The sequence below is a fragment of the Montipora foliosa genome, chromosome 4 (assembly GCF_036669935.1).
Source record: "Montipora foliosa isolate CH-2021 chromosome 4, ASM3666993v2, whole genome shotgun sequence".
NCBI classification, from domain to species: Eukaryota; Metazoa; Cnidaria; class Anthozoa; order Scleractinia; family Acroporidae; genus Montipora; species Montipora foliosa.
The window spans coordinates 21,961,960-21,971,959 of NC_090872.1; the positions used below are offsets into that span (position 1 = coordinate 21,961,960).

Genomic DNA, 10,000 nt, shown 5'->3' on the forward strand with positions numbered 1-10,000 from the left:
AGATAATTGACATACAACCGTCCAGAAATGCTTATTTTCAAGATGAGGGTTATTGGCTAAAGTTTTATGGAGGTGTCATTTTGACAACAGAGATTGCACATGTAACCTGAGGATTTAAGGAACTGAAAAAATGTCAGCATCATGTCTTATAGTGGGCTGATAGATTCAGTCATGATTTTGTTTACGTAACCAAGTGGAATTGAGTTCTGAGTTTGTCCAGGGCAAGTGATGTGAAATGAACTCCAGGGAAGCATTTCGTATGAATGTTTTTGGCATTTTGTGTACCAGCGCAGGAGCACAAAACTTTGCGGAAGGGCTGGGGCATACAGGAAATGATGTAACTTTTGCTAGAAGCCACATTGGGAGCTTGATTTGGTTTGAATGTACGACTTATTTTTGACTATATATGCATGTAAAGTATCATAATGCTGAATTTTCAATAAAGAAACAGAAAAATTTAGTTGATGTAAGTGGCTATGGGGTTGCAAATGGAAGAATTTGGGAAAAAAAGATAGAGGCATAACAATATCTGAACACAAGCAATATTTTAATGAATCATATGTTGAGTAGTGTTTATTAACATTGCTAATAATTTTTAACCGAATAAGATTAACAATTTTACCTGGAGGTTTTAACAAAAAGTTCAATAGAGATAGAGGGTGCATTTCTTTGGGGTTATCTGGATCAGGATCAGTGATCCAAGATCAGTGGTGCATAATGGCGCATCAAAGGAACTGATGAATCCTCTGTGGTCACGGATTCGTCAGTTCCTTTGATGAACCATGTGAGTAATCTTGGATCACTTATCACGATCCGGATCACCCCAAAGGAACACACCCAGAGTGTCATAATAATAGATTTAAGGAATAGCAAACAGAAAGATAACTCAAAGACAACAGAGTTCAATGTACAGGGAAGTTCATGATGGTATCGTATGACTTTAAATACCAGAATCTTTGAAGTTTTCTTATGATGGACCTTGTAATTTTATGCCAGTGTGTTTACCAAGTTCAAGCTATGTGGAAACATGAAATGAATAGATGAACTTGACAAGTGCTAATCCACTGTACAAAAAGGTCCAAAACAAACATTGTGAGCAAGTGTATTACACAAATTGGGTAAACCAAAACACTACTTAAAAAAACACTACTTTAAAAATAAATAAAAATAAATAAAATAAAATGTTGGTAAATAAAAGACATTCATGTATAGCATCATTAGCATTATATTCCAAAAACGATCCTTGAAACGCGACAAAGCATCTTTTGTTTTAAGGAAATTGTGATGTATTGATCGGTATTGTTCAAGAGCGATTCCCAGCAGACTCTTGTCAACTGTGTTTGGATGGTTCGTCCAATTCGATTCAACAACAACAGCAACAGCAAGGACAACACAAGCACAGGAGAGTATCTTTTGCTTTCAAGTAACTTCAGAGCCAGTTTCAAATAATTTCAGAAACTTTCAGATATTCTCAGGTATTCTCAAGCAGGTTTGCTGAGTAGATTCAAGCCGTTACGTGTTGGCTTGCGAGAGTCAATAATGACTCGAAAGTTTTAATGTGGCGCAACCTGTACCAAAGGTCCAGACCGTGAATTGAAATGTTGCCCTGTGAGAGCACAACTCCTCTCTGTAATCCGAACTGAGAAGACAAGCCGACTGTAGGAAAGCCGGCGTGTAAAATGCAAGCAGAAAAAAAGAACGAATAACTAAATAAACGACGATCTTCGACAACGCGATGTATTACACCAACAAAATGATCGCTTTCTAAAGCTTAGAAGTTTACGTAGCTTAGCCGAAAGTAGACTGGGGCCTATCTTCGACGATAGTAAACCACGGGACAACCACTCTGTTCACCGTGACAAATCCAGGAGTAAATATCTTGGGCCATGGCATTGAGTGGTTTACAATTCGTGTAAGCCACACAAAAAATTGATGAAATGTGAATTACAATTTTGTTGTTACTGGGTTGCCAAACCCAGTTGGAATCTACGTTTCATTTCGTCCTTTTTTTATTTTTTTCCGTGTCGGTAAAAGTCTTGCCTGTCACTCCCCTGCTAAGTGGTGTCTTTGTGCATAGCACCAAAAGACACAACGAGACACTCTTTTCCCAATCCTTACGTAATTTAAACTACACTCTAACGATAATATTTGAAATAATACAATAAACGTGACAGTAACCAATTATTTAATAACAATTTTTTTTTTAAATTCCAAAGAACATTACTAGACTCACTGAAAAGCCTGACGAAAACCCCACAGATTATTTAGATGTTTATATACCCCTCCCGTTTCCAAAGGAAGATCGGCTAGTTTAGCTGCAGCGCCTGCCGGATTCACTACTTGTTTAGCCTACTAATTCAAAGGTGTTTTTGCACGTTTTACTGAATATGCGGAAAAAGCAGATCTTAACAAGTGCTATTGAAATCCAAAAAGAAAATAGGGGGTACCCACGCATTTTCCGAAGATAATTAATCAACAATATTTGTAAAAAGCTTTAAAGTGCTACTACGACCAAAAAAACAATTCTTTTTTTTCTTTGGATTTCAAAACTATGTTAACTAAACACTACGTGACCCAAGTTTTAAGTTCTGATTTTAAAAAGACACCTGTTTATTTTAACTGGAATTTCCTAATTTATTGTTCCGCCATTACTAACTTTAAAATCTTGAGAGAGCTGGGTCGAGGAGAAAATGACCATTTTAAGAACGCAATGCGTGTATACGCGCTGAATTAATATTGCGTTTACACGCTGAAATTTTAAGCAAGTGAGTAAATGACATCATTTTCCCTAGATCCAACCCTCTGAGGGCCAATCGGTCAGTTTTGAATGTGAGTAATGGTGGACCGTGAAATCCAAAACTTACACTCAAAATAAACAGCCTTTTGATAAAAATCAAACCTCAATTTTTTGCCAGTTAGGTGTTAAGCGAACACGCTTTCAAAATCTGAAGAAAAGAAGGAAGTGATTTTTGATCATAGTAACACTTTAAAATACAAAGCAACGTATGGACTTCTTTTCCAAATTGAAGCTCAATTATCTCTGAAAAATGCGTGGTTACCCCTAATTCTCTTTTTGGATACCAATATCAGTCGCTAAGTTCTGCTTTCTCCGCATAGTTTTGAACCGCGCTGAAATATCCCTGTATTAATAAGCACCAGCCATAGGAAATCCGAATATCTCGAGATGCGCAGAACGTATGCGCAATAACAATAATAGGCACCGTCCTTAATATAGTGCAAGGCCGTTTTACTACTCCTCCAACCAACATGATCCATAATTTCATGGAGGCTGACACCCTCCAGCACTAAAGACACCGCGGCACCTCTGTGGAATCCATAAAGAGTAAAATGACCGCTGGTAAGCCGTTGCGCTAACAAGGAAACAGAAATTCAACCTAGCTTGAACCGCTGGAGGTTCCAAACAAGCAGATCCAACCCCATTAGACTTCATGAAAGGACGAAAGAGGAAACCTGGGGCGAAACGAATCCCCAGCAGGTTGCAAACATTGACATACAATTCTAAACCCCGAACAGGGCAAACATTCAGATAAGAGCCCCGCCTAAAAGCAGAAACATTTACATCCCCAGACCTGAGTGATTTTGTCTAGACCTGATTGAAGAGAAACCCAGAATTATCAGGAAAACTCAAGCTTTCTGACGTTTTAATTTCTAGCAAATCGGCAGCTCGATCACCCGCAAAAAACATCGCTTTAAAGAGCGCCTGATCTCTGGCAAGCACAAAAATTTGGATCTTAAGCTGATTCTGAATATACTTTGAAATTACTGCTAAATCACCCACAAGGATAGGCTCAGCTTGCTTAGGGGTAACCCTAGCGTGAAGCTGTTCTTCCCTAAGATCCGCTAGGTATCGTTTAACTGATCTACGGGACACAGGATTACCTACACCTAGAAGAGAGTGCCATTCCACACACCTACTGTTGTCAGCAAATATCGACCTAAGCTTCCCAATCAGGGAGTCAACGGTACCAAACGCTAGGCTCTTAGGACAATCACAGAGAAGACCATCGCGATTTGTACTTATGGGCCTTAGTTCTTCGTCCTCTATCTTTCCAAACAAGAAAGGTGATAACGTCAAAAGGAACAGCAGTGGCTAACGATTTGGGAATGGATAGGCTCTCTAGAAATTGAATAAATTCCCGTTCCAAAGCACCTTTCTGTCGAGCATAACGTGAATAAGACCGCTGATCCGAAAGAACCTGCAGACGCTGTGAAATTCTTTCCTCGTCAACCTGGAGTGTTGGACCCTCGCTGGGCTTCCCTCCAGAGCGCCTTGCATAGCCACATTGTTTACAACATTTAAAATCCTCATCGTCAGGACGAGAGCAAGACGGACAAGATACCGACGGCGAGTACATTCTGGAAACTCTGGGGAGTGTCTGGAAAAAGAAAAACACCCTAAACTTCAAACTCAAAACGTCCGATAGCGTACTAAATATTAAAGTCGTGCAACACGCACAGCCCACAAATCCAATGGGCAAGGAACGGCCCTATAGCCACCCTTTGAGGGAAACAAAAGAACGTTCATGTCCCCTCTCTTTCCAAGGCACAGATTATTAGACGCACGGGCCATCAATTCAGCCCACCAATACTTCCGGGGAGAGTACAAAGGAAGTACAATTGTAAATGGAAAACCAAAACTATAAAGGAATCTCAAAACCGCACCAATAAGCGAGAAGGGAGGAAAAACATAAGGGTTAGACATACAGTCCATTGCGCGCAAGTCCTGACAAAAAAGATTCACACCCCTTGACTGAGGGCGAGGAAACGGACAAAAGTGAGGTAAGGGATCACCATCTCTACCCCTGACAGCATTGGCTGACAGCATTGGAGTCCAAGGCCATAAGATCAAATGAAGAAGACTCTATCAATAGCCTCAAATGCAGTCAAAGACAGCGCCGAATCACAACGAGAAAGACGCCTAGAAGGATCATCCGCCAGATTCTCTCCGGAGAGAACGTATAGCAAGTTTAGTTGGATATTACAGGACACCAATTCAAAACACAATTGCTTCGTCACCGACGTCAACTGGGAGGAAGACTTACTACCCTGTCCTCCCCAGACGTCAATGACCACCTCGCTGTCTACGTGGGCGTCAATCCGACAGTTATGAATGGAGTCCGGTAAAGCTTTGATCGCATACACCAAAGCAAGCATCTCTTTAGACGAAATAAAGAGACTGAGTTGATCACTAGACCAATAATCGCCAAGGGCCTGGTCACCAGACGGAGAGTGAGTGATGCCCTGACGCATCCGTGGAGAGAGTTAAAGTGTGATGTTTCTCATCCCTCCACGGGGGACATTGCTCCCAGTTACCGAGGAAAAGCCAATGCGCTATTTCCTCCAACACAAGTTTCGACAAAGAAACCATGCCATCGGAGTTTACCAATGAAATATCTCTACTTACTTCTCTGATAAAAAGTTTAATAGCCGGAACAGCCAACGAAAAAGAAATACATTTCCCTTGAATCCTCTTCAAAGTTTTTTAGAGGAGCAGTAGAAGACTTCCCACCAAGGATACTCTCTCTAAGTCGGGAAAACGGCTCAATCTTACGCTCGGGAATTAAGAACGATTGCTTTGTAGAATCTACAATAAAACCCAAGTATTCTAAAGACATAGAAGGGGACAAGACGAATTTTGTAATGCCAATAGGGTGACCAAGTTCCACTAGAACAGACAAGACTACAAACAAAGCACCTCTAGCCGCGCTGAATCGAAAGTTGGCGGACTTCTCCGGAAGAACCGACCACGGGCCACAGGTTGTTAAGAGTTCGCCATTTAACCGATCATCGATATACAACGAGCAAGGGATACCCAGAGACCTCAAAAATCCTGACGCCAAAAGCCCTATTGTATGATAAACGAAAGGTGATGTCTTCCAACCAAACGGTAAAGTAGTGCAAACAAACCACAGACCACCAAAGCTGAAACCAAAATATGATTGCGAAGCTTTTGACAAGAGGACGTGGTCATAGCCTGACTTGTCGTCGCACTTCGTCATAAACGAGTTTGGGTACACAAAGCGAGTCACATCAGACAATTTGTCAAGAGAAAAAAAAGCATCTCTCATCCACAAATTTAAGAATCGCGCGTTCAAACAGAACCTAGGCTTGGAGGGTTCTACATTGCTTCTGAGGAGGCAAAATTGAAGAATACCGAACTTTCTTATATACACCGGTAAAAGTCTGTGAAAATTTAAAAATATCTAATTTATTCTTTATCCAATCAGAGATAGAGTCCCTTAAGGGGTGTTCTAGGAGTACTAGGTCCCAGGCTTCTAGACTATGATGCAAACCCCCGGCTATAAAGTATTCGGGGTTTCTTAGACTAAGACAGTCTAAATCCGGGACTTTTCCAGATGAGAGCACCTCACTCCAGGACTGGGCATGTAATGTCGCTTCCTCCTGAACGGGAACCCCGTTTACATTCACCCAAGAAGCCACACTTCTAGGCTTGACACCTCTTACTTGAAGTTTAAATTTATCTAAACTGGTACCTCGACTATCCTTTCTCAAAGTTGAGTTTGACTGGAGACTCATGGCCTAGCGCAGAAATATAGCAAAAACGGAACTCACCCCAGAGAAAAGAAAAACAAAGGGAAAATTGCGGAATTAAATTATCCTACGTCGAGTGAAAATATCAAAATGTGACTTCTATAGAGTGAACAAGAAACGGGGTTCCCCATCAGGAGAGAGCAACCGCACACGTCTGAAAACAGAACGTCTAGTGGCTACTTATGCGGCAGACCAGCAGGAGTTGCTCAGCCCCGACCCAGAACCAAGAAAAAATTAGACAAAATTGTTGCAGGAAAATAGGTATGGCAACCTACTGTATATTCTACACTGCATTTATTCTTCGACGCGAAGGAAATTCAACCACGAAGACGGTTCGATAAACTAAAGCCCTTTAACCCTTTCAGCCCCGATAGTGCCAAATGGCACTTATAGATTTTACTCTGTCTAACGCCAGACGATTTTACTCGTCAATGGGGAACCCCTCGGGGCTTAAAGGGTTAAGCTAACAGCGTGAAAAAACTATGTCCCCGTTTAACCCTTTCAGCCCCGATAGTGCCAAATGGCACTTATAGATTTTACTCTGTCTAACGCCAGACGATTTTACTCGTCAATGGGGAACCCCTCGGGGCTTAAAGGGTTAAATAAGAAACCAATTTTTTTTTGTTTCTGTTCTCGTTTAAACTAAGCAAAATGGAAAACAAATAACCTGTGACTTCTACGAAGCAATACAAACAAATGACCCAATCAGAAAAGTATTAACCAAAACACAATTTATTCAAATTTCCTATCGGAAATCAATCACACAAGTACTCAAACAACGGCAAAAAATTTGGAGTTATGGAAATCCTTATTCTAATATCTGCAAAGATTAGGTACTGTTTAGGGGTAAGAGGAAAGGCCCCTTCGGCCCCCGAGAACCTTCCCTTCTTAAATGGGGGAGGAGCCGAACCCCGTTGGTTCGTAGGACAGAAACGCTGATAATGGCCAAAATGGCTACAAAGGAAACACTGAACGAAAGCCCTATTCGAACTTCTCCCCCTGCCCCTCTAAGCAAACGAACTCTGATTGCCGAAACGCAATGACTCATCAACTGCAGCAACTCCTGCCTCCTCATCCTTGTTCCCCAGTAAAGTCTCTACATATTTTTTAAATACACAGAATCGGGTACCCTTGCTTTCTGTTGCATAGCATACAATACTGCCCCCATAAAAACCCGCTTTATCGTGCTTTGACTCCTTAGCCTTGATTTTAAGTAAACGAGGTAGTCAAAGACTTTTTCCTTGGAGAACATCGACGAACGGAGATGTTGACGGATTTCTTCCAGGACGGAATCCACCGTTGATTTCTGAGAATCTTCAAGCCTGTTAAGTCTCTCAACTACAGCCGCTAAGTCAGCACCATTCCACATCGAATTAAAAGAAAAAAACCATAAATTATATTGCCCCAAACGGTCAGAGACCCACTATGATATTAATAATATCATTCTCAAACAGAATCCTTCTCTCTATTGGCATTATAATAATCATAGGTAAAGAAAATAACAAACATAACAAACAAGACTCTGAACAATCCAGAAAAAAATACCATCTTTTTTTTTTTTAAACCACATGAATTGCCCACAACAATAATGAAAGACGCAAATCAGAAAGCAAAATACAGAGCACTACACACAACCGGTAAATCTCTTTAATTTACTAACGTTATTAAGTCCACAGACAGATTGTTTAGAATTTACCAACATTGTAAAGTCCACCGAAACAAAAGAAACATCACAACATTCCAGAATGCCGTAACGCATGAAAAACTTAATCCAATGAAAACTGAACCGAAACGAAATATTTAACTTATTCAAAAAACCGCACAAGAATTACGAAATGAACGCTTGAATACTTTATCCCCTGACGCTTCACAGGCAAAACAACCTACAAATTTAGCCCCACCAGGCACATCTCAAAGGCCAGTATCTCCTATACACCCCGGTAGCCTCACCAGGCAGGCCTCACAGGCAAAAATCTCACAGGCAAAATTCAACACTATAAAAATCAAGTTAGACAAATTGCTAAAAGTGTAGCCCCGCCAGGCACGCCGCACAGGCCATTAACCCCACAAGCAAAATAAACTTCAACATGTCCTCGCACGTAAGCCAGATAAACGACGCCCCACCAGGCAAGCCAAACAGGTCAAATAATTCAAACGGACTATAAGTTTCCTAGAGAAAAATCGAGAACTAAAACTAGACGCAATAGAACCCATGGCAAGAGATTATATGGTACCTCAGGTTGAGCTTGAGAGGCCGCCTCTCGTTGAGCCTGAGACTGTCCCGCCGCCCGGTGAACCTGGTCATCGCCCGGTTGCTGGACTTGAATTTGCTCTAGAGCTTGAACCTGTTCTTGGCGCGCCTGAACCTGGTCTGGAAAGGCTTGAGGGCCAGCAACCGGCAAGATTTCCGCACAGGTCCCTACTTCATTATGCATACACTCCTTTGTTTGAAGAAAACAATAGCAATAACAATAGAAGTCCTTTGGGACTGTGGCGCTTCGTTCTTTCTTCTTAGAGGTCTATATGGACTTTGAAAAAACCAGTCGAACTTTTGACTGAAATACGGAAAATCGAACATTTTTTCCTGCAATTTCGGCACTTTTCTGGCAATTTTACCCATTTTTCAATTTTAGAATAAGCGCAAGAAGTGGAGTTTAAAGCAATCGTTGTAACAGGGTTCAGATTCTCAAACATAACAAGCAAACCAAATAAAAATACTGTCATAAAAAAATTAATGGCTACCTGCTCTTTTATCGCGAAATTGTTCTTTCTGTCTGCTTACGAATTCGCCGAGACACTGCAAAGTGTATGTTTTCTTCCTTTCCTGTATTCAGGATCACGAACGGTGCATTTTAGTGGGCTTTTACGATTTATCGCTCTTTGTAGAGATCGGCAATATGCTCAATGATGCTTCCAAGTAAATAACTTTGGAAGAGCCGGGTCCACGGATGTTCGATTCCCGCACGAGGCATACTTCGTTTCACTCCCCATCATGTCTTTTCAATGCCCTGCTGTGGGCTCGTTTGTCTGGGTCGACGAAGTTTAGGCGATGGTTAACTCTGAGATTATGTTAGCCCTTGTCTTGTAGGCAATTGTAAACTTTCCGGCCACAGGTAGATAGGGCTAATATTTTTTCAAGGAAAGTTTACTGTCAGAAAATTATGTGTTCTGGCGGAATGAATGTATTCCATTGCAGTTTTTTTCTTGAGCATCGCGAAACAGATCCATCTTCCGATGCACTTTGTCATTGACAACTGACTGCGTTTTCACACAGGTTTTGGAAACGGAAGACGAAAGTAAATTGTTTTCTTTGCACCACTCTATGCACAGCTCGGAATAGGCTATAAAGCAGGGACCATTTCCAAATGTTGAAATCTCCCTTTGCTGACGCTTTTACTTCGGTAGCCATCTTGATTATTACGAAGAC

General features: G+C 41.3%; 1 protein-coding gene across 4 annotated transcripts in view; it reads left to right on the plus strand.

Annotated features, from left to right (window-relative positions):
- LOC138000286 (uncharacterized) overlaps positions 1-10,000 on the plus strand; it is a 134,151-nt gene that overhangs the window by 60,611 nt on the left and 63,540 nt on the right. Inside the window, exon 4 of one of the 4 annotated variants that reach the window (XM_068846592.1) lies at positions 1-444. This exon is cut by the window's left edge and continues 391 nt beyond it. The exons of the other annotated variants lie outside the window; for them this stretch is intronic. The gene's annotated coding sequence lies outside the window, so the exon portion shown is untranslated. Of the gene's footprint in view, positions 445-10,000 lie in introns of those variants that run through there. 4 annotated transcript variants of the gene reach the window in all.